This window comes from Giraffa tippelskirchi, chromosome 11, assembly GCF_054371585.1.
Source record: "Giraffa tippelskirchi isolate mGirTip1 chromosome 11, T2T-mGirTip1v1.2.pri, whole genome shotgun sequence".
NCBI classification, from domain to species: domain Eukaryota; kingdom Metazoa; phylum Chordata; class Mammalia; order Artiodactyla; family Giraffidae; genus Giraffa; species Giraffa tippelskirchi.
Genome location: NC_137285.1, coordinates 147,367,531 through 147,392,955, shown reverse-complemented (window position 1 = coordinate 147,392,955; position 25,425 = coordinate 147,367,531). Strand labels below are relative to the sequence as shown.

The following is a 25,425-nucleotide window of genomic DNA, read 5'->3' as shown; positions in this document are numbered from 1 at the left end:
TCTTCCTGACCCAAAGATCGAACCCACCTCTCTCGTCTCTCCTTCACTGCAGGCGGATTCTTTACCTGTTGAGCAAGCACTTCGCTAAGACTTTGCAACACGGATTCTCAACAAACTGGTTGAACGAAGAATCTGCATACTCCAGGTGACACCGCCATCTCAGCAAGGGAGATGATTTTAAGAAATGGAGGGGGCCATGACAACTAATTTACATCTGCTCTCCATGTCTGCAGATGTCATTCACATGTCACAAACACTTTTATACAAGGTACAAGCATCTATGCATCCCCTATTTCATTAACACCATGAAGCATGTTATTATCTCCTCATCTTACAGGTGAAAAACATGAAGCTCCGAGGGGGGTTCAGTTGCCCAAGGCTGTTCCAGGTCCCACTGCCCCTCCAGGGACCACCCACACCAACTGCCTGCCCCAGGTGGTCCTTAATGGTCCTCACTGGTCCTCTCACACTGATGTGCCATAATATCATTACCCCAAAAGGCCCCAGGCTTCTGCCCTTTCCCTTGATTGTGATGGTAAGGTCAGCTGTGGGGTCAGTTGCCTGGGTTCAGATCTTGGCTTTACCACTTAATAGCTCTGTGCCTTTAAGCAAATTACTTAATCTTTTTTTAAACAAATTACTCAACTTTTTTCCACCTGCAAAAAGGAACTCTCGTATTCCCCACTCTCTGTTTATTTTGTGCATTCATTAAGATAATTTGCGGGTAAAGGAGCCAGTATTCTTGTGACAGTCGCCATCCTCATCAGCATCATCGCTGCCACTGTCTTCATCACCAGCACGATGAAGATGGAGCAGGGCACACAGGCACAGCACCTAACACCAGACAAAGGCTTCCATGCTCGTCTTCTCCTCCTCCAGTGGGGCTGGCAGGGCAGGAACTAGGGTGCCCATTTTAGAGATGAGGCTTCTGAGGCTCAGAAAGAGTGACTTACCCATAGGCACACACAGCTGTGGCCAGGACTCATGCCCAATGTGATCCAGCCCCAAATCCTAAGCTCTTCCCCACTCTCACGCTGCCGACAGAGGGTTCAGGGAGCTCTCACGGGGGCTGCGTGGTTTTCCATCACAGTGCAGGCTAAGGTGTCACCCAGTGGGTGACGTGCTTTAGCCTCTCCAGGCCTGTTTTCTCATCAATACCACCTGCTCCTCCTGATGCTCTCCAGAGTTGCCATGAGGATAATGAATGAGAGTAGCTAGAGAGAGCGTCCAGTGCGTATCTGTCTGTCCCCCTGGGGACCCTCCAAACCACAAGCAGGAAGAGAAGGCTGAGGAGCTCTCACCAAGAAAGGATCCACAGCCCAGAGTCCTGCTCAAACCACGTGTGTGACATGCAGGTCAATTTAAGCCACTCAAGACCTCCAATTCAGCCAGCCCGGTTTCCGCTGAAACCCACAGAACGGTGGCTGCAAAAGCAAATAGAACTGTCTCTTGGTGGATCCTCATCCGGAAAGACACATGGTGTGGAGGACAGAGGTGGAGCCTGCCTCCCCGATCAACTAGCTGGAGGATCTGACACAACGCACCTGACCAGCATTTTTTAAATTTAGTTATACCCACCCACCAAGTATTTACAGCAAACAATACAAACAACACAAAAGAATAAAATAAACTGTCAAGGGAATCAGGCCCAGAGAAAAATAAGCATAAGGAAAATAATAAAGCCAGAGGCAAGACCAACACGTAGAAAAATACACCGTTTGGTCAGCTTCTTTCTGCAGAAGTGTCAAGTCAGGTCACACACCTAGCCTTCAGGTGCTTAGTAACCGAAGCCAAAAGGAAACACGATCAGCCATGAGATCCTCGGTGCCCAGAGAGGAAAACAAACCAGTTGTTCAGGAGAAGCACGTCTTCCCCTGTCTGATTCAGAGAGTCTCGGGAAAGTTTCTCCATCAGACCTTCACAAATGGACACCACAGGATAGCAACAAATCCTTGCCACAGACCCTAACGTCTCTGCCTGGTGTTCCTCACTTCACCAGCTCCTCTTGCAATTCAAAGGCGTAATTCTGAAAAGGACAATTCAGCCCAAGTGGGGAGGTCACTTTACCCATGAGAGCCTGTTACAGCCTAAACTGTAAAATGGTCCATCTATCTGACCAGGCTGTTGTGAGGGTTTCACAGGATAACGTGTGATAACTCACACACCTGAGACACAGTAGATCCTCCGCAAAGATCACTTCATCACTTCCACAAGAAGATAAGTTCCTCCAGCATAGGGCTCTAGGTCTGAACTTGTCATTGACTTATCCCAAGCATCTATATTGGCCACTGGCACACAGTAATTACCCAATAAACATTTGTTGAATTAACTGATTCATTCCCTGCAGCAGGTTCCTGAAAACATTAGCCTCCTGAGGTATTTCTAATAACAGAGATAAATAGATATGAGGTAAAACAAAAAACTGGGGGAAATAAGCATTTTATATCCCCCTCTTTCTCAAAGAGTCATAAGCTCATGGAAGGTTCCTGGAAGTCTTGCAAGAAAGACATCTGCTTGATTTTGTTTAGCCCAGAGTTCTCCAAATTTTCTTAACCAAAAACCTCCTCTTTTCCCCCCACAGAATGGAAATAGACTAACAAGTGTTCTCATGACCCTAGGGGATTCGAACTGATCCTAAGAAGGAACAGTGGGCCACCCCAGAGATAAGAGATGGTCCCATAACCACCAGGGAACAAAGAGCATCCCTGGTCTCCAAGCCAACCCCCCCCCACCACCACTGCCACCTATTGACTTTGGAACACACGGCATTTTTACAAATCGAATGGATCCTTCAGACCTAAGCAGCTCCCTCTTGTCTGGACACATGGACACTCTGGCTGCCCTCTGAACATTCCAGAACCCACTTGTTCAGCAAGACCAACTCCCAGCCTCCTGGCTCAGGGTCACCAGCCTGCAGAGAAACACCCAAGTCAAAGCAAAGATCTGAGTCTGGGGGAGAGCAGCATGTTCACGGAAGAGGGTGCAGGGGGGCGGGGATCGGGGTGGGGGCAGCCTGTAGGGCTCACAGGTGTCTCCCTTCAGCTCACTAAGATGAGGGGGCTCCGGGCACCAGGTTTCCCTGGCTGCCACTCCCGCCGCCACACCCGCAGGTGCCACCCCGCCTCCAGCTCCCAGAGAGCCGGGCGAGCCCGGAGGCCTGGTCATCCGAATGACCCTTCCCCCAAGCAAACCAGGGCTCTCCCGGGCACCCACAGGGCTTGCCAGGCAGGAAATGATTAACGAGTGTTTACTGAGCGCTTCCGGGCAGCCCAGGGCTGCTCCCAGCCTGGGATCCACCCCGGGCGGGTTCTGGTGCCCATCCACTCGTTCGAGAAACAGCTGTTAAGGGCCTGCCTAGCACTGAGTACCAAGTACCGGCCCAGGCTTCTAAGCCTTGGGCCTTGACCTTCCAAGCTCTCTGGCCACTGGGAGGCTGTGGCCTGCGGTCCTCACCTCGCATGGACCCACACAGCTGCAGATTCATGGTCCTCCTACTTCTAAGTGCCTGGTCCATGGGTCTGAAAGAAATCAAGGCGGCCAGGTGCACATGGGCCCAAGTGTTTAACATCTCTCTCCTGTCGTCTACCTTCTGCCCCCTGGGGCTTGACTCATTCTCAGAAGCCTGGTGAGCAGGTCCAGGGCTAAGTGCCAGGGACAGAAAGGTGGGTGAGATCCATGAGCTCTCTTCTTCCAAGGCCCGGCCGACAAGGCTCTCCCCCCACCCCCACATGTCTGCCTGTGTGGTTCCTGCCGCCTGGAAGGTCCTCTCTGACGGCTGATCAGCTGTTACAACAGGCAGAGCGGCGGCTCCTCCTTTCCTGCATTGGATCACGAGGTCCTTGACTTCAGTCCTTGACTACGGGGACGTCCCCCGCCTTCTCACTCCCCTGGGACTCAGCACAGGGCCAGCCTCGAGGGACCGTGCTGAATAGAAGGGAGAGGCCCTCAGCACTGCGGCTGGAAGACCTTCCCACCAAGCCACCAAGAGGCCAACCTTGAAAACACCACCTTGGGGGCGTGGTTCACTCAATCAGCTCCACTTAGAGGATGCGGATCCAAACAAGCTAATTTACAAGGCTGTTAGCAGCATTCCAAAAAGAGAAAAAGAAAAAAGAGGAAGCTGGGGCCAGCACAGCCCTCACCCCAGCTCCACGCTGCCTGTCCCACACCCTCAAACTGCAGCAGACCTGGACTCGCGTGACCCCCAAGGAGCCACCTAAACACACATGCGGGAAAGTGCTTCCGCTGAGCCACCCTCAGTCTCCTAACTGCACTTTTCAGCGCTCTCCACTTAAGCAGATACATTTTTTAAATCTGAAAATTAATTGGTTACTACCTTTCCCTTTCCATGAAGACGAAGGGCTTCCCTGATGGCTCAGACGGTAAAGAATCTGCCCGCAATGCAGGAGACATAAGAGACCCAGGTTCAATCCCTGGGACAGGAAGATCTTCTGGAGAAGAGAATGGCTTCCCACTCCAGTATTCTTGTCTGGAGAATCCCATGAGCAGAGGAGCCTGGTGGGCTACAGTCCATGGGGTTGCAAAGAGTCAGACATGACTGAGAGACTAACACTAGGACTTTTCAAGGAGAGGAAAGAATAGTGTAGGCTTTGCAGTCTCTCATATCCAAGTTCAAACTCCAGCTTTGGCACTCTCGCCCCATGGGACCTTGACCAGTCACTAGACCTCTCCGAGTCTCAGTTTTCACCTGATTGTTGTGAGAGTGAAATGAAATAAAGTGAGAGAAGGGGCCTGGCAAAGTGTCTGGCCCTGCTCTGGGCTTTAAATCGATGCTCATCGCTTCCCCTTCCCTGGTAATTCTTCAGAGTTGAGCTCCAGGGCAATTAGCACAGTGGACAGAGCCCCACTCTGGAGTCCACTGCCTGGGATCGAATCCCGACTCCACCGCTCCCAGCTGTGTGACCTCAGAGAGGTACCTGACCTGCCTGTGCCACATCTGTAAAAGGAGGGGAACAAGACCCCGACCCCGGAGGACTCTCAAAAGAACAGGACTCGACACATACAGCGTACTCAATATGCATATTTAGCTACTCTTACTAACCCCCAAGTCAGACATACTGCTTGCTCCTCACAGGTTACACAAAGTTTTCACTTACATTATCTCCCTGTGTGTGTGTGTGCTGAGTCATTTCAGTCGTATCTGACTCTTGCAACCCCATGGACAACAGCCCGCCAGGCTCCTCTATCCATGGGATTCTCCAGGAAAGAATACTGGAGTGGGTTGCCATACTCCCCTCCAGGGGATGTTCCAGACCCAGGGATTGAATCAGCGTCTCTTAAGTCTCCTGTGTTGGCAGGCAAATTCTTTACCACTAGCGTCACAGTCACCAGGGAAGCGACTGGACTCTGGACCCTCCCAAAGCCTCCTGGAGGCAGGCGGGATGGGTATCAGTGAGTTACCGGGAGAACCATGCCCAGATAGTAACGAAGAGGCTGTTGTTGGCCTCCATGGTGCTTTGTTTGGTTAGTTTGAGTCAATATTTTTTAAAAGCAGGAGTTTTAACATTTAAAACTATTTCCAGCTTTTCTGAAAAAAAAAAAGAAAAAAAAGAATCAGAGTAACTGACAACTCTGGGTCCCCTAGGGTTAGAATTCCAGTCCCAACACTGACCAGTGCCTTAACCCGTCCATGTCTCAAATTCCTCAATTCTCAAATGAGCATTAAAGATCGGAGCTATCTCACCAGGTTTAATGAGGATTAAGTGGGGTGGTGTTTATAAAGCACAAAATACACTCCCTGAATGGAGGGCGGTGGTGAGCACACAACACCGGAAGTGTACACAATGCTGGACTATACACTTAAAAATGGCTAAAATGTACAAAATAAATACAAACTTTTAAAAAGTTTTTAAATGGTTAAAATGCTAAATTTTATGTTACATATATTTTACTGCAATTTTAAAAAAACGACAAGGGAATTCTCTAGCAGTCCAGTGGTTAGGACTTGGCGTTTTCACTGGCCACTAGCAGAACTCAGGTTTGATCCCTGGTCAGGGAACAAGGAATCCCATAAGCTGTCTGGCCAAAAGAAAAAAAAAAAACTGCCTAACACATTTTAATGTGTCCATTTAAAACAGGGAGGGCTCCCCTTCAAACAGGGCAGATTCTCTGAGTCCCCACTTTTCCCTACTGCCTCATGGACACCAACCACACCCGTGCGACAGACACATTCGGAATTACACCGCTGCCATAAGGACTAGATGGGAATGCTGTGCGTAGGCGCATGTGGAACGTGCTGGCAAGCATTGCTTTCATTCCTGAAGTCACTCCACTTAAGACACCACCGAGTCAGTGAGGGGTGCGGGTGTGGGTGTGTTAACTCACTTCAGTTGTGTGAAACATGTGACTCTTTGTGACCCTACGGACCATAGCCTGCTCGCAGGGCTCCTCTGTCCATGGGATTCTCCGGGCAAGAATACTGGAGTGGGTTGCCATGCCCTTCTCCAGGGGATCTTAGCCACCCAGGTATCAAACCCACGTCTTTTTTATCTCCTGCATCGGCAGGCGGGTTCTTTACCACGAGGGCCACCTGGGAAGACCAGGAAGTGGCAAAATGAGACAGAGAGCCCAGGCTGCCTCCTGCCTCCAGGTCCAGCTGGGGTCTCACCTTCAGCAGGATGTCAGGAGCCTCCGTATATATGTGGCCACCCCACAGGCTTGGTCTTGATGGGTCTCTCTTATAAAGAAGCGCACACAGCCCCAAGCTACAAACTCTAGCACAGCTGATCGAGCCTGACCCATTAAATGTCTTAAAAGGACGGTGACACCCAGTGATGACAAACTAAAGGCAGGCTGTGCCTAGGGGCTTTCCTGGTGGCTCAGTGGGAAAGAACCCATCTCCCAATGCAGGATCATTGATCTGGGAAGATCCCACATGCCACGGGGCGATTAAGCTCATGTGCCACAACTACTGAGCCAGTGCTCTAGAGTCCGGGAGCCACAACGACCGAAGCCCGCACTCCTCAGAGCTCTGCTCCACCACAAAGAGGAGCCACCCCAGTGAGACACCCGCACCCCGCAACTAGAGAGAAGCCCCTGCTGGCCTCAACTAGAGAAGTCCATGCAACAGTGAAAGCCCAGCACAGCCAAAAATAAATAAAATTATAAAAAAAAAAAAGGCAGGCTGTGCCTATGTCAATCCCTTGCTGTGCCCAGCTGGCCTGGACCCTGAACAGGCAGGAGCGATGGCCATCACTGCCCTCTGCCCTGCCTGCCTCCTAGGATGACACTCCAACCACGATCACCGAGCCCCACTTGTTACTTAAAGGCCCCATTCAAATCCCACATCTTCAATGCAGTTGACAAACTTTGGGCTAAGCACCTCTTGGACACCAGGCCCTGTGCACGTGGTGCCTTGGGTGGAAGACAGAAACACAAGGCTTCCTTCAGCATGTGCACGGGCCTGGTGGCCAGCAAGGGCACAGCACGTGGAGGAAATGGCAAGAACAGTGACGGTGTGAGCCCCCAGCGCACAGGTCCCAGCATCCAGAAGGCCCTCGGAGCTCTGATGGGCCTGAAGCGGCAGATAATTGGGTCTGGTCCAATCACTCGACCACAGCATGCAGACTTAAGGTCCAAGACCGGAGGCAGAGGCAGCCCTATCTCTGAAGGCCCAAATAGCTCACTGAATTCCTCCCACATCCCAGAGGCAAGAACACCTCCCAAACTACAGATGAGAAGCCTGAGTCTGGAAGATCTGGTGACTTGCCCAAGGGGCCCAGGACTGCCTAACTTGTTTTTTGGGTTGTTGTAGTTTTCTTTTTTAAAAAAAACACCACACAATAGCACACTCCTGTATCCTTGCAAAACACGTTTTTGAGTTTGAAGTCGGGATGAATGTTTCTGCTTTACCTTATTTTGTCGCTCACACCTTCAAACATCGTACATGATGAACATCTTCCCAGGTCACAGAGCATTCTCTCAAAGCATTTGTGACGACCTCACAGCAGCGCACGGTTTCTGCAGTTCCGCCGCTGCTTAGCATTTCGGTTGTTTCCAGCCCATGGCTTCTCGGTTTTTAACAGAGCAGCCCACACAAGGTTCACTTCACTGTGTTCTCACGGGGGAAACAGCACCCCAGATACCACCCATTGTGTGACTTATCTCGAATAAGGATGAGTAAGACAATGACTTTCAAAGCTGTATCAGCAGGTTTTATTCTAAAAGAAACACCACCCTTTTTCTTCCCCAACCCACCGCCCCCAGTTTTGGTTACTGGGCTGGGTCCTCTATTACAGTGGTCCCCAACCTTTTTGGTTTCGTGGAAGACAAATTTTCCATGGACTGGGAGGGGGTGATAGTTTTGGGATGATTCAAGCACATGACACATATTGGACACTTTATTTCTATTAATATTATATCAGCTCCACCTCAGATCGTCAGGCCTTAGACTCTGGAGGTTGGGGAACCCCTGCTCTATTAGATATAAATGCAATAAATGGGGGTAGCAGGTGAGGACCATCTGGCAGCCAACACCTTCAGGATCTAAGCATGCTCAATCTCTCCTCAAATGGCCAAAAAGTGCAGAGACGCCAGACTCCAGCGGACACCTCCAACTCTTCCCCAGAAAGCACAGAATTCTCCCCAGCAGATCGCCAAGCATGTGACAGAATTCACTTCCAGAAAACCAGTTCTGCATCTGCTAGAGAAATGGGCCAAAGATAGGTATGCTTCCTGAAGGGCCCGCATGCTCACTGTTGGGAGCTTTACTGTCTGGAAGACAGCAGAGTGGACGGTGGAAGACAGTGTCCTGGGGGAGCCAGGAAGCTGGGCTCACATTGTGAACAGCTGTGCGGTCTAGGGCACTTGGCTTCCCTTCTTGGGGCGTCACTTTCAGTATCTGCAAAGTGAAAGGTTTGGATGAGGTGATCCTTAAGGTCCTCCCTGCTTGGAAGGACACCCTCGGGCCTGACCAATTATGTAAAGGAACAGTGACTGGACTCCACGATGTGAGCTCATAAGCACAGCCCCAAGCCAACAGTTGCTGTCTGGAGGCAAAGGGGCAGAAACTACACAGAGGAAGGCTAACACCCCTAAGTCCCCTATGTCCTCACGCGGGCATGCTCGGTCACTTTAGTCGTGTCCGACTATGGACTGTAGCCTACCAGGCTCCTCTGCCCATGGGATTCTCCAGAATGCTGGCGAGGGTTGCCATACCCTCCTCCAGGGGATCCTCCCGACCCAGGGACTAAACCTGCATCTCTTATGTCCTCAAAGGTCAGGACAAAACAGGACACATCAGATCATTCTCTGATAGGGGTAAGGGCAGGATTCTTAGTCTAAGGAAAAATCATCTGACTTGCATCACATAAAAGCTCAGCTTCTCATTTTAAGACAAATGTGCTTGTCACACTTGAAAAAAAAAAAAGTGACTGATTCATAACAACCCAGCAAAATACTGGAGTCAGAACAAGAGCAAGTCAGCGCAACGCCAGCTCCAAAGGGGAGGTTTCTATCTTTATTTTCTAACTGGCAATGACAAGCTTTCCACAAAACGCTGGTAAGCTGCAAGTCACTGATAAAGGGGACAGCCAGCTCTGCCACTAGAACAGAGACAGGCCCACACAGGAGGGGCCACCCCAGTGACCTCAAGGACCCAGGCAAGCCTCAGTGGGTTGCAGGTGATGAGCAGACAGACTGAGGAAGGGACGTGCTGGAGGCGGCTGCTGATGCTGAGGGCGGGTCAGCGCCAGACTCTTCCTGGAAACGAAAGCTCCAATTCAAACACTAGGAAAAATCAACAGTTCCAGAGTGACAACCAGCTCATTAACCTCTGGGTAGGAGCTCTTCCAGGGTTCGGGACTCCCCCAGATGGTCAGGGATGTACGTCCTCCCAGACCAGCTGGCGACCTCCTCCCAAGCCTGCCCGCCCCCCAGACATGTTCCAGCAGGTTCTGTCCCCTCCTTCTTCCTTTCTCCTCCTCGCCTCCCTTCTGCCCTTCTCTCCCCAACCGCTACCCGCTTCTTATTCGTTTCAGCCTTCAGGGAGGCAGGAGGCTGGGAGAAGAGCTTCAGGTTCCGGACGAGGAAGGTCAAGTTCAGAGGAGACACAATCTGCCCAAGGTCACAGAGATTGTGCCAAGAATGCAACCGGCTCTCATTGACTCCAGCGCGGGGTTCTGCCACTGTCACAGTGCCACGGCAGGTCCTGCTCCTGACACCTGTGCAAGGTCTCCCCTCCCCACACACCCGGCTCACACCGCTGCACACACACACCACACTCTACCCAGCTCCCTGCCGCTCTGCAGCACCACTCAGCCTCCCGGCCCCTCCCAGGGTGGCCACCGCCACCTCCCGATCTCCGGGAGCAGGTGGCCTGCTGGCCGGCTGAGCACAAACTGGGCAGCTTACGTCACCTCATTGAACCTGAGCATCCTCATCTGTCAAAACAGAGGAAGAACAGCCCCTGCCTCAGAGGGTCATAGAAAAGAAGCACGTCAAGCCTGTCCTGGACCGGCCTGTTACGGGTGGAGACGACACGGGCCTCCTCACAGACCATCTTGCTCAAAGGCTCCGAATCCACTCCCCAGTTCATAATCCTCTCACGATGAAAACAAATGTTCACAGAAGCATTATTCATAACAGCTGAAAAGAGGGATTGACGCAAATGCCCATCAATTCATGAAAGCAGAAATAACACCTGCAGGTCCCTATGGTGGAGCATTACTCGGCCAGAAAAAGCAATGGGGTGCTGGTACACTCCAGTACCCCCTGAAGGAATTCCCTGGCAGTCCAGTGTTTGGGACTTTGGGCTTCTAATACAAGGGGCACAGGTTCAGTCTCTGGTTGGGGAACTAAGATCCTGCAAGCTGTGTGGTGCCGTCAAAAAAACAAAGAAGGATGGACCTTGAAAACATTGTGCTAGGTGAAATGAGCCAGGTGATACAAGAGGACAAATATTGTACAATTCTTCTTACACAAAAACACAGAGCAGGCGAATTCTTAGAAACAGAAAGCAGATTGGTGGTTGCCAGGCGCTGGGAGGAAGAAGCATCAGGAGTGACTGCTAATGGGTATGGGGTTATTTTGGGGGGGTGGGGATAATGAAAATGTTTTGGAACTAGGTAACAGAGACGATTGCCTCTGCATACACTAAAAACAACCCAGTTGGAGACTTTAAAAGGATGAATCTAGTGGTACATGAATTACCTCTCAATACAGCTTTTATTTTTTAAATGACCATGAAAAAATAACAATACAACACAACAGTTAGGATTTTCCTGTAGCTCAAAGGGTAAAGAATCTGTCTGCAATGCAGGAGACCAGGTTTGGATCCCTGGGTCAGGAAGCTCCTCTGGAGAAGGGAATGGCAACCCACTCCAGTATTCTTGTCTGGAAAATCCCATGGACAGAGGAGCCTGGCGGGCTACAGCCCATGGGGTCACGAAGAGTCGGACATGACTGAGCGACACACACACACACGTTAGTATTTAAAATCTGTAAGAAAATCCTCCTGTAACGCCTCGGGCTCTACAAGTCTGAGTCTAAAGGACTCAGGCACTGGAGACCTTCCAGCCTGGCCCCAGCCCACCTTGCCACAAAGACATCGAACTTGCCAACTGTGACTCCCTCACTGGACCCAGGAGTCCTCCTCCCCACTGCCGGCCGGGGCGCGGTCTTCCTGTGTGTGCTGAATCCTTCATAACAAGGCTCTTCATCCTGACCTCAGCCCTCAGCACGAGCAGACTGGTTTACAGGTGGGGCGGGGTTGGGGGAGAGGGGAGGAGGCAGGGGGCAAAGCTAGGATTTGAACTCAACTTTCTCTGCCCGCTCTGCTAGCACGTGCTGCCATTTTCAAGCTGTAACCAGGAAGGCCTAGATATCTAGGAAGCACTCAATAATATTTCATTTCCCCTATGTCCCCCCGGCCATCACATAATTCAAGTTTAAGGCTGAGACACTGCAGAGCAGGCATCTCTAACAGTAGCTCTAAAACTGAAATGAATACACCTGATCATCTCTCCAATCAGAAAATACCCAACTAGGCCCAGCTGGCTTCTGGCTGTGCTTAGAATTTTCTAGATACCTAAGCAGACAAGTGTAGACTTTAGTGCAAAACTCAGTGACCTGACATTTTCCCCAAGCGTTAAAAAAAAAAAATTAACGAATTTTTTTTAAAAGATTACACAAAACAGGTTCTATATGAGTCACACATGGTCAAAAGCGGCATGAGGCAGCCAGCCACCACATAGTCCAGTTGGCATGTCTGCAAATGCAAATATTAAATTTAAAATCTGTCTTTAAAAAATGATAACACTCAGTGCCAGTGTGGGTGTAATGAAACAGGCAGTCTCATGCATCCTAATGGCAATATAAACAATGCGCCCCTTTTGGAAAGTCATTTGGCAAGTGGTGTCAAAGATTATAAAGATGCCTGGAAATTAATCCAGAAGAAATCATTTCTGTTTCTCAGAAAAAGCGACAGGCGTGAAGACAGGCGTCTCTACATTACTTGTAACAGGGAAAATTGGCTGCTGCCTAAAACTCTAAATAGGAAAAAGCTTAAGTGAATTACAGCACATCCACTCCATGCAGTATCCTGCAGCTATTAAAAATTATGGTTATATCATCCATGTATCACCAGGGAAAAATGTTTCGCTCTTCATTTGGCCTTTTGACATTAGAGGTCTGAAACTGTCCCTGTCTGTGATCACCATTATTTTATTTATATTTTCTTCAAAACTTTAAACTTTTTATTTTGTATTGGCGTATAGCCAGTTGACAACGCTGTGACAGCTTCAGGTGAACAGAAAGGGACGCAGTCATACATACACATGCATCCATTCTCCCCCAACCCCCCTCCCTTCCAGGCTGGCACATAATGTTGAGCAGAGTTCCATGTGCTATACAGTAGCTTCTTGTTGGTTATCCATTTTGAATATATTAATAGCAGTGATCAAAATTATTTTAAAAAAGAAGCCGCATGGACTAAATCATACCTGTAACTCTTTTAAAATATAGTAGGTCCGTGATAAGGAGAGATATATGGCTTTTTTCCCCCCTTTCTCCAGCTTCTTTTAATGTTGTTATGCCACTCTAATATAATTAGGAAAAAATAATTAAAAAAAAAAAAAGACCAAACTCACTTGAGGCTTCTCAGTCTCACATCAACCCCGAGGCCTGCTCACCCCAAAGTGTAGCAGCCACTGGAAAGGCAGGCGTGGCTGTTCACACTTCCATTTATCAGAGGGCAAATCCTCCCAGAAAATGCTTCAGCAAGGTGATGCCCAACCCAGGCCCAGCACAGTCATAAAGTCACATCTCCAGTTAAAACCATCACAACCACAAAAAGTGCCCAAGTAATCAGGCACAAAAGGCTGATGAGTTGGAGTGATAGGACTGAGACCTTTTCTTTAATTTTTTTTTACTGGCCCTAGTCACAATGCCAGGCACAAAGTAGGCACTTGATATAATATTTGAGACAAAGAGTTTTTCCGTTTTATTTTTTTCATAGGAAATACACTCATTCACCCACACTCCCTGAGTGCCTGGGCTCAACACCCTGCACAAGCCTTGGGGCCCCAGCACCACCACCCATCTGGGGCCATCTGGATGTGGTTTCATAAATTCAAAACACACTGACTCTAGAACCAAACTGCCAAAGTTTGAACTCTCATGTCTGGCTGGATTCACTGTGTGACCTCAGGCTGGTTGCTTAACCTCTCTGTATCTCAGTTTTCCTTTCCTATAAAATAAAGGCAAGATGAGAGCCTCCTCCGAGGTGGTCATGAGGATTTACTCAGTCCGGACACATGACGCCCTTAGCACAGCGCCTGGCACACAGAAAGCATTCAATCAATGTCAACTAAGCATTAATCCTGGGCTTCCCAGGTGGCGCTAGAGGTAAAGGATTGGCCTGCAAATGTAGGAGATGTAAAAGAGGGTTTGATCCCTGGGTCGGGAAGATCCCCTGGAGAAGGACATGGCAATCTGCTCCAGTATTCTTGCCTGGAGAATCCCATGGACAGAGGAGACTGGAGGCTACAGTTCATGGGGTCACACAGAGTTGGACACGACTGAAGCAACTCAGCACACATGCACAAGCATTACTGTTGATTGTGATTCCATTTTGCAGACAAGAAAGACTGGGCCTCAGACAGGTTCCATAATCTCCCCAAACCACACAGCTAGTAAGAGGCAGTGCTGGGATTCAAACTGAAGTCCAGAGAACTTAAAAATCTGGGCCTTTTTTTTTTTTTAACTAGAGCAGGCACCCGCACAAACACACACACATTTGGGCTGTCATGGGTAAAGGTAAAAATATTATGAGGTCGTTGGAAATAACATGAGACTGAGAGGCAGTTAACTGGGATTCTAGTTGGTTGCCACTTGGGGATAATACCAGGTCTATGTCAAGGTTGTTCTTTTAATTCATCCATTTGCCAAGCATCTTTTTGAGGCAGGCTCTGTCCAAGTCGTGAGAGAGGGAGCAGAGAACTAGACAGGGTCCCTACCTCCTGAAGTTCTTATTCCAGGGAAGAGGGAAACAGAAATGGCAACCCACTCCAGTGTTCTCGCCTGGAAATTCCATGCACAGAGGAGCTTGGTGGGCTACAGTCCATGGAGGTGGCAAAGAATCAGACAGAACCCAGCGACTAAACAACAAGGGAAACAGAAACAGCAAACCAGTAAGACAGTTTCTGGTAAGTAGGGAGGAAATGGAGCAGGACAACGGGCTCGAGGCGTCTGGGCAAGTCACTTGAGTTAAAGCCTGAGAAGGAACCAGAAGGATCTGGGGAAGAACACTGCAGCAAGTTCCCCCCACCCACCAAGGGAGAAAGCAGGGTGGGTACCAGTGTCTGCTATAAGAGAACCAGCACGAACTGAATCGGCGAAAAGGGGCAGGTGAACAGGGTGAGTCAGAGAGGAAGGTTGGTCTGGTCATCCAGACCCAAGGTTCAGGGTCTTGCAGACCACCATATGGGTTTATACCAAGTGCAATATGAAGCCGCATGGGTTTAAACAGTGGGATTACACACCTCTATCAGACAAAAAGAGCCTCTGCAGGAAACTAAAAGAGCCTAGCATATGGCTGGCCCTTTATGAAGAAAGAAACCCTAGCTTCCTTCTCCTGCCTCACTAAACCTGGACAACCATACGCTTTCTGGGCCTCTGATTCCAAAAAAAATAAAAGGTTTGGTCTCAGTGGTTCTCATCCCTGGCCACACTTTAATACCACGTGAGGCATCTGGAAAAATAAAACTACAAAGCTGGGGATGGTGTGTGGCCACCCACCCAGAAGTTCAAATCCCACTGGTGGGAGTGGGGGAGCCTCCCATCAGCATTTTCTAGAAGTTCCCCAGGTGCAGCCACGGCGGGGAAGAGACCATCAAAAGTGGCTTCTAAGGCCTCTCCCCTCTGTGGTAGAAGTGCCAACCAGGAAAGGTGCTTCCCATGTAGTGCTCATGGTAAAGAACCCGCCTGCCAACGCAGCAGACATAAGAGATGCAGGTTCGATCCTTGGTCAGGAAGATCCCCTGGAGGAGGGCATGGCAACCCACTCTAGTATTCTTGCTGAAGAATCCCATGGACAGAGGACCCTGGCGGGCTACAGTCCACAGGGTCGCAGAGTCAGACACGACTGAAGCGACTTAGCACACGCACAGGAGAGGTGCCCAAAGACAGACCCAGCCACCTTTTGAGACAGCAAGTTCCTTCTTGCTAAAGACAGTCCAGCAAAAAATCACTTTCTTGGAGATGAAACCCAAGAATTAGACACCCTTAAAAGATCCCTTTCGAAGGAAATTTTTGTGGTTTTACAACTTGCTGGGTGACTCTCTAGTGAGTACTTAGGCCTCAGTGTCTCAGCTGAAATCAACGAGAGCAAACAGCCTGTGTGTTACCTCTTGCCTTGCTTCTGGCCATGACAGACATCACTAATTGATCCCAGCACTCTCTCCGGTGGAGCTAGGCCATCCCAAGTGGTCTAAGAACCCTGCCATGCAGGGCTGGCATAGCTGCTATCAACCACTTGAAAATGGGCTCAAACTGGAATCCATCTGTCCTAGCCTAATGTCCCTAAGGTCCTTTCTCACTCTTCGAGATGATGATCCTTTTTATCTTCTGATAAACAATGCTTAACCACCAAGTAGCGTAGCATGGCAATGAGCTCAGATGGTTCGACTGGGAGATCACATATTCCATCTCTGAGGGCAAATTTTGCTTTCTTTTGCTTTCTTCTCTCAACCTCAGGCTCTCTGTCCTCCCCACATGACATCCACCACTCCTCTCCAGACAGCTGCACCCCCAAACATTCACTGAACACGGCCTGAGATTTACTGTACGCTTAGATCAGGCAAACCACTCCCATTCCTGGAAAAGTTCATCCAAGCTGGTACCCTGTGCTATCACTGATAGTTGAGACAATAATAATGACAGCAGCTGGCATTTATGGAGCACTTTCTGTATGCCAGGCACCAGGCTGGGGGCTCCCCATGCATTTTCTCCTGGCATCTCAATCAGAATCCTTTGAGGTATTTATTAGCCCCATTTGGCAATGCGGGAAAATTCAGGCTTTGAAAGCTACTAAATTGCTGTTGATCACAAAGCAATAGAAAGGAGATTACTGAACAGCCCCATCCCTGGCTCTGGGCAAGTCCCCTCACCTCTTTGTGCCTCAGTTCTGAAATGGCCAGAATTAAAAGGATGAAGAGGGAGCCCAGCACAGCATGGGACAGTCCAGTGGCCAGCTTGGGAGAACTTGCTGGCATCTGGGTACAAGACTAGAGCCCCTAGAAAGAGTACATTTTTACCAGGCATGACCAGCACTGAGGGAGGAGCCCTTTGTCGGCTTCACAAAGTGATGTGTCTTCAAACAGCTGTGTCAATATCAGACTTTCAGAAAGCCAACCCTCTTGGATAGGGCTTTCGAGGTGATTCAGTGGGTAAAGAACCCGCCTGCCAACGCGGAAGATGCAAGTTCAAACCCTGGGTCAGGAAGATCCCCCAAAGAAGGGAATGGCACCCCACTCCAGTATTCATGCATGAAAAATCCCAGGGATGGGCAGCCTGGTGAAACCACAGTCTGTGGGGTTGCAAAGAGTTGGATACCACTGAGCACCCATGCACGAACCTTCCTCAACCCTCCTCACCCTGGGCTGGCACTACCACCATTTCAGTGGGCTTTCCAGGGTTCCTCCTCCAGCCTCGTTCCTGCTGGTCTCCCTGTTACTGGCTTTGAAGCCATTATCTCTAGGCTTATGCCTATCTCTGGGGCTGCTAAACATTCAAAAAGCTGAAAAATCTTCTAGGGAGGTGGTGGGAGGGGGAACTTGGCAGTGCCTCTGTGTAATGTGATCTCCCTTTGACAGGTCTATCTCTTGTGCGGAACTTGGCACATCTGGCTTCACTCCTAATAAACACGAAGCCTTTCCTTCAACTTCACATGCCCTGCAGTAAAGCTTCGAACCACACTTATCACATTAACACGGGCTTCCTGTCCCACTGGGCAGGGTGGGAAGAGTGTCGGTTATTCCCATTTTGCGGAGGAGGAGAGTGAGACGGAGCACGCGGGGAGGAGCCTGGCATAGGACTCGACTCCTGGGTGCCGAGATGCCCAGGACAACGCCTGCCCTGCCGCAGCATCCCTGGAAGGTACTCACTGCACAAGCAGAGGTTGAATGGGACTCCTCTTCTGAGAGCCAGCACTGCGGCTGTCCGTCACATCTGTAAATGCACTTGTTAGCTGAGATCGACTGTCTCGCAAGAAGAAGTCAGCGGGGACTTCCCTGGTGGTCCAGGGGTTAAGACTTCGCCTTCCAACGCATGGGGTGCAGTTCAATCCCTGGTCGGGAAGCTAAGATCCCACATGCCTCCCGGCCAAAAAACCAAAACATAAAACAGAAGCAATACTGTAACAAATTCAATAAAGACTTTTAAAAGGCTCCAATCAAAAAAAGAAAAGATGAAGTCAGTGACATCATCACCTGGGAATGGAAGGACAGCTGGGCCCACCTACTAAGTCAACGTTACCCCTCAGGGGACATTTGGCAATAGCTGGAGACTTTTTTTAATTGTCACAAGTTGGGGGAGGCAGTGGGCAGAGGCCAGGGATGGATGCTGCTAAACACCCTACAGTGCATAGGAGAGTCCCCCAAATAAGGAATTATTTGAGGTTGAGAAACCCTGGTCTAAAGGAATAGTAGTTCTCCCCTCTCACCCCAATGACTCTGGGAGACAGCCTCAGAGCCTAAAGGCCAGATTCCAGGGGACAGCAAAGGCTCAATACTACACGTGCCTCTTCCAAAGGAAATCAAAAGGCTGGTCACAGACTCTATGGGCAGACAGAGGCTGAGCATCTGAGTCTTACCCTATCCAGCACACAGTCCCTTTTCTGTTTTGTCATGTTTACTGACATTCGGTTGTATGTGTGTGCATGCTCAGTCATGTCCAACTCTTTGTGACCCCATGGACTGTAGCCCTCTGTCCATGGGATTTTCCAGGCAGGAATACTGGAGTGGGTTGCCATTTCCTTCTTCAGGGGATCTTCCCGACCCAGGCATCAAACATGTGTCTCCTGCATCTCCTGCACTGGCAGGTGGATTCCTCACCACTGAGCCCCCTGGGAACCTCTACTGATATTTAACATGTGGTGACTAATTCTTTGCAATACTTACCTTATCTTACCTGCTGCCTCTAACATCCTGAGAGCTGAGTCATACAACCACCACTATTTTACAGATGAGCAAAATGAGGCACAGGGAGGTTAAACAACATGATAAAACATGTTTTCTCATGGAATTCCCATGCAGTCTTCTTCCTGTAGAGCCTGGGCTCTCCACAACTGCACACACTGTCTCTCAGTTCCAGGAACAAGCCCAGAGTTTGGTGAGACTGTCCCCAAAGTGACTTCAAGCCTCTGATGTCCACTCTCGCAGGGATGGACTCCCAGTAGCAAGATATAAGGAAGCTAAATTGGAGGTTATGATTGACTGGAGAGGTGCACAGATCAGAGCTACGAAACAATTTCAGCATCAGGTCTGAACTCCAATGAGAATGCAGAATCAGAGGTGGTATCAGGTAGAGTGCTTTGCAGGAGGAGAGGACCTCAAGGGATGGATTCAGGCAGGAATTCAGAAGATAGGTGCTGGATGATGAAGCCAAGCTATAGTCACCGGGATGGGTACAGTTACCTTAGAGAGACAGGCTGGGCTGCAACGTGCTAGATCTAAAAGGTGAGATTAGTGCTGGTTAAATTTTTCCTGCCTGAAGCAAGGATGTGACGGGCTGGCACGGCCTCCCCAGCAGGGAGAAAAGGCACATGGGACCATTATCTCCTCCAGGAAGGGCTGACTCTGGCTGGTTGTATGTGACCTCTTTCTCTCTCTCTCCCCCACTCTGTCTGATGATCTCCTGCTCCAGCGTAATTAACCTTATTCTCTTTTAGAGATCACTGTGATTCACAGTAAATACATGCCCACATCTTCAGACATGCCAATGTGTCATCAATTTCTCTTCACACGGTAGGGTCTGGTGACCACTCTAGACAACGCTACTCCTGGACACTAAGGCAGAAACTGTCTCAATGCCTACACAGCAGGTGTCGTCCTTGGATGCAGGGCAACTGTAGCCCGAAGTCAGAAATCACTGTGTTACTATGGGTGAGTTGGGAGCACACATTTAAGCCACAGTCTGGATCAGGTTTAATCTTACACATCTTCCCTCATTTAACCCTAATAACATGTGGCCTGGTAATTACGACCCGTTTCCCAGGTGATGTAACAAGTTTCCAAGACAACACTGCAGAAGACGAACATGGATTTGGATGCATGGTTCTCCTGATGCCACACCCCATGCCCTTTGCCTTGCTGCTCTTCTCCTGGGACACCCCAAAGGCATATCATCCATGGCCAATTTCAAGCTCTGTGGAATCCAAATTCATTCACAAAAGGCAGGTCAAGACCCCAAAGCCATGCCATTATGTCATCATTTGATCTGAGCCAAGGCCCCAAAGTTTTAGGCAGCCTTTACCACTTACAGCTTCAGGATCTAAACTCCATGGCCAAGACACTGTTACCTTCTGTGGTTCTGGGAAGCATTTCATTCCTGCCAGGTCATGGTGCTTGAGCAGCAAATGTCAATGGGCCTCCCACCCCACAGGAAGGTGGCTCTCCCACCTGTGGGAGTGGCCTCAAGCCCAGCTGTCCTTCCAGGAGTCTCACACGCACCCTGGAGCATGGAGCCAATGCCCCCACATCTCCCTGCGTCCTCAAGGAAACCCACAACTAGCTGGTTGAGGTCCTGGCACAGGCTGTGGCCATGGTCCAGACTATAACTCCCTGGCCTCAGTTTCCTTGCTTGTACCTACATCATAGCATTGTATGAGCTAATACATACAGAGTGCTGACAACAATTCATAATAACTGTGGTAGCTACTATTATCATCGCCAGGTATCCCCAAATCATCACATGTGTTCCGAGATTTAACCACAAAATCATCCAAAGTGTTTATCATGGCAAAACGTTTTAGAAACAAACTAGAGAGCGAATCACAAGATGAATGAGATAAACTAAGGTAGAGCCATGCAGCGCAATGCAATGCAACAGTAAAAAGGTGGAGAAGGGAAGGGTATCTACTCCCAAGGGGGAAATGTTCGCAACATACTATCAGTACTTTACAAAATGCCCCTGAGAATAGCAGAGGAAAGCGAACTCATACTCCAGAGGGACAGAGATTTTTTTTACTGAAAATTTTCTGGATGCAACCATGTTTGTTTAAAAAAAAAAATTTTTTTTTTTTTTTCAAAAGACTTTCTACTGAGTAACAGTAACCTTCCAGGAAGAAGCCTCATGTTTATGCTGTGGGTTCCTGGGATACCCCCTAGAAACGCATCTACCCCAACTTTTAAAAAATTGAAAAGTATAAGTTACAAAGCATATATAGGAGGTAATCCAAAACAGATAGACCAAGCATAAAAAAAGACAAAGATCGCTCATCAGAAAATGGTACCAGGAGTTAATATCAAGGGAGTGGAGATTACAGATAATAATTTTGCTTTCTTTTATTTATCTATACTTTCAAATTTTATATATTTAAAAAAAAAACCCTGAACTGACTCATAGGGGAATAAAGTCAAACTCTAGGTCAGGATCCTCCAGGCAACTGGGGATCAGCTTGAGTGGGCTGAGGGCAGCATGGCCTGAAGGTTAAAAAGAAGAGGCTGGGCTGTGGGTCTGAGGCCCAGTACTCAACAGACAGGCGACGGCCCCTCAGTCTCAGCTCCCCTGAGACGGTCCTAACTTTTTACTCAAAGTACACAGCACACTAGACAGCGAGTGTCAGCTCCCTGCCAAACCTACTCACCAAAGAACAGAGAACATGGCCAATAACGTGTCCCACTGGGGTGGTGCCCCTAAGCTTCCAGAAGGGCGGCTACTTAAGGTCAGGCCTCCTCAGCTGCCAGTCAACCCACTCTCCGCCTAAGGGCCTTCCTGTGCCAGCCACCGCATAATGGCTTTCAGTCATCTATGCAGGCCTGATTATGCATATTTGGGGATATTATACTAGTTTTCCACTGTCTTTAGAAAGAGAAACCACCGCCACTCCCTGACCAACACCTTCCACCTCTCCTTTCCCTGTAACAGTGGCTTCCAGTTTTCTTGGCAAGGACTGAAGCTGTGATGAATTCAATTTATATGCAATTCAGTACATACACAGACACACAAATATATATATGCTTTCATAAAGCAGTTCTTACCCTTACTACCTGCAGAAGATGCCAATATTTTCTATTCTATCATTTTTCAGTGCTGATCATAACTCACTAAACTGATTTTATGACCCATGGTTTCAAACATACCACTTTACAACATGCAAGTCTATGATCTGGTTTTCTAAACTTCACTTTAAAAGAACATTTCCTGGAACATATTAGATGGAACCATATACAACTGCTGGGATTCAAAGGACCAAAAACAGTAATTTCACATGGTTCAACCTAATAATTATGAATGAACCAAACTAGGGGACTCAACTGGCCAATCAACCTCTTGAAAGCTAATTCTAAATTTGACTAATGTTAAAAACTGGGCTATATAATGAATGTACATTATTATTGTAGAGGCACCTGAAATGGACAGGACAAGTCACTGAGAGATGGCCCAAGTCACATCTTAAATGGGAACGACAATGACAAACCCACAGGGATGCTGTGAGAATTGAATGAGATCATATATGTTGAAGGCCTTGCAAACCAAATAGGTAAAAATAATATTTTAGTTTTCATAGATAGTAAAGTATGCCAGTGTCTGAGCAAAATAAGACCATGAGTGTGGTCCATGCTTAGTGGGGAAGGAATAACCCCGATGGCAGATGGACATGAAAACATGGTGGCCCCTCAGCCAGCAGCAGAACTGCAGCATCACCTTGTTGCCATGGAAACAAGGTGGCACGCTCAGCACAGACTCTCTCAACTTCCCATCTTCTGCAATTAGAGCCAAGAAGTATGCCTTCAAACTTTCAGTTGGCAGCATAAAATAACTCCTCATGGTCCTAGAGAAGATGTTCCCAGAGATAGGAGGTGGCCACAGTCAGAGCTGGCCAGATCACAAAGGTGCTCAAGGAAGACCCTGTTTCTATAAGGGACACGGTCAACAGTCCTATGCTCTTTGGGGACAAAGATCACACTGGCCACTCTTCAGTCACGTCTTGTGCTCATTTAACCTATATTAATTCAAGTTTATCAACTTGTCAAAAGAGAGATATAATTTAAATTATCCTAGCAGAGAAGCCTACACTGCTTCACATTATACATTTTAATATATCTATATATACATACACATATATATACATATATGTGAATATAGATACATACATATATATGTGTATGTATGTATACTATCCATTGTGGATTTAATCTCAAATTCAATTTTAAAATTTTATAACACAATTTTTACAATTCTGAATTATGTGCTTTTGCCCTAACTTTAAAAATCTAATTCTTGAATAAGTGAAACAGTGTTCTTATATTTCGAGATCAATTTACAAGGAACTTTAACACAATGTGATCTTATTTAACTTATCTAACTACCCTGTGCGAGAGGTACTACTGTTATACTAGCAATTTAGAAATGTGAACACCAAGGATCAGAAAGGTTAAGGCGCCTGCCCAAATCACACAGCTATTTAGATGGTGGAGCTAGGATTCCAACCTGGCAGTCTCGCTGCAGAGTCTATACTCTCTTTATCACCCAGAGGTCTTATTTAAATCTCAGTTCCTAAGGACAAGGGTTGCATCTAAAATAGTCATATTTTAGATATATTTATATTTGAATTATATTGTTGCATTTGAAACACAAATTAGAGAAAAGGACTAACTTCCTTCATTTCCAAAGAGCTTGCACACAAATAGATAACAAAAAGACAATCTTTTTTTAGTGAACAGGGAGTTAACCCCCCCTCCAAAAAAAAAGGAAGGAAGAAATGCAAATAGCCCCCCAAAATGCTCAACTAACTCAAAATTGAAGATATAACTAAAAGTAACACGGTACAATTTTTTTTCCTCTCAGGCTGATACACATTTAAAAACTTAACAATCCTCAGTTCAGCTGATAGTATGGAGATAACAGACACTCTCCAAGCTTATGGGTGCAGGTACAAAAGGGAAAATTTAACAGCTATAAAATTTTTAAATGCAGGTCCCCTCTAAGCCAGCCATCCTAAAATTAGAAATTTACCCTATGGACATTCTCCTGAAACTTACAAGAAATATGTATCAAAGACACTCTCTGAAGCATGATTTGTTAAAAAAAAAAAAGTAGGGGGAGGAGGGGGTTGTCAGAAAACAGCTAAAGTGTCCATTGATCGGAATGGCCAAATAAACTGTGGTAAAGTCACACATCAGAATATCAGGCATTTAAAAGAAAAAGTTAAAACTATGGGTCCAGGTATGAAATAATCTCCAAGATAACTAAGTAAAATAAAAGGCTAAAAGTAGAGAACAATGTATGTATAATGTTTCCTTTAATGTAACTTTTTAAAATGATGAACATAGATACTTACATATATTACATAGAAACATTTTTTCCCCTAGGAGGAAACCAATGATATACACAGTGGTTATCTCTTTGAAGAAGACTGATACTTTTGTAAATGTTACAGTTTCAGATCGGAGGGTTTTTAACCTAGGCTTCAAGGGCTATTTTAAAGGGGCTGTAAAACTCCTGAAATTGGATACAAAATTGTAAATATGTGCATTTCTTTTAGGGAGAGGAGTCTTCGCTTTTACATATACATGCTTTACATATACATACTCTGTTAGGGTTGTAAACCTCACCTCCCCTGAAAGATTAAGAACCACTGTGTTAGACTCCATACCAGTGCTAAGTTTTAATATTCACTCACATCTCTTCTTAGAAGCTATGAAATAACCCTGGGCTGGGGCCAGGACAGGCACTCAGAGAAACACCACCCCATCCCTGCCCTGGAGAAGGAGATGGTTGGTGGCATAATAACAACATTGTCTGCTCAAGTCTCAGAAAAGGCAACAGGGGACAGCTTCCCTCTAACAGGAAGAAGGAAAAGTGGAACTGAAAATTATTTGCATGTTTAAAATTAGACCTTCTGTGGGAGCTGACACTACTTGGCTTTCAAAGTAGCCCCCATCTGCTGTCTCATTATCACCACCCCTCACCCAGGCATTTACATGCCATGGAAATGCTGAGACAATAGGATGACTATCAAGGAATCCTACCACTGATAAGGAAGTAATAGCAAATTTCCTACTGCTCCTGTCTTCCCAGGGGTCACCAGAAAAGCCACTGGAAAGCCATACGCTGCTGCTGCTGCTAAGTCGCCTCAGTCGTGTCCGACTCTGTGCGACCCCATAGACGGCAGCCCACCGGGCTCTGCCGTCCCTGGGATTCTCCAGGCAAGAACACTGGAGTGGGTTGCCATTTCCTTCTCCAGGAAAGCCATAGGAGGAGGTGACAAAATTGCTGTGGACTTCTCTGGTCTGACACACCTGCAGCTTCCAGGGATCTCCACTTTGTCCCTCTCATCACCACTTCTGCCCTGGCAAACCCAGCGCCAGCCCTTTCTCTGGAGGAGGGGGGGAGGTGGAGAGCAGCAAGAACACCACCGCCGCAGCCTGTGTCACAACTGTGACTGGTGAGATGGGGGTGATCAGAGTCGTGTCAGCCCCACCACCTGTGAGAGACACGAAGGCAGGCTGCCTCTCGCTCACCGTGACTGCATGTGCCGCATGCAGCGTGTCCCCAGTTTAAGAAATGAATCACATTTACAAGGGTGCCATAACCACACCATTATTTACATAATTATTTTTACTCAATATTTTTCTTTTTAAAATATATTTATTATTTAAGTATTTATTTAGCTGCTCCAGATTTTTAGCTGGGGCACACAGGATCTTTGATCTTTGTTTTGGCATGCAAGATCTCTAGTTGCAG

The 25,425-nt window shown here is 47.9% G+C and overlaps 1 protein-coding gene and 1 long non-coding RNA gene across 2 annotated transcripts in view; one reads left to right on the top strand and one right to left on the bottom strand.

The window, feature by feature from the left end:
* LOC145525531 (uncharacterized) overlaps positions 1-684 on the top strand; it is a 28,644-nt gene extending 27,960 nt beyond the window's left edge. The window contains exon 4 of the long non-coding RNA XR_014068273.1: positions 53-684. This is a non-coding gene — a long non-coding RNA (uncharacterized LOC145525531). The remainder of the gene's footprint in view (positions 1-52) is intronic.
* Positions 1-25,425, bottom strand: part of PTPRJ (protein tyrosine phosphatase receptor type J) — a 175,954-nt gene that overhangs the window by 144,556 nt on the left and 5,973 nt on the right. The window lies entirely within an intron of this gene.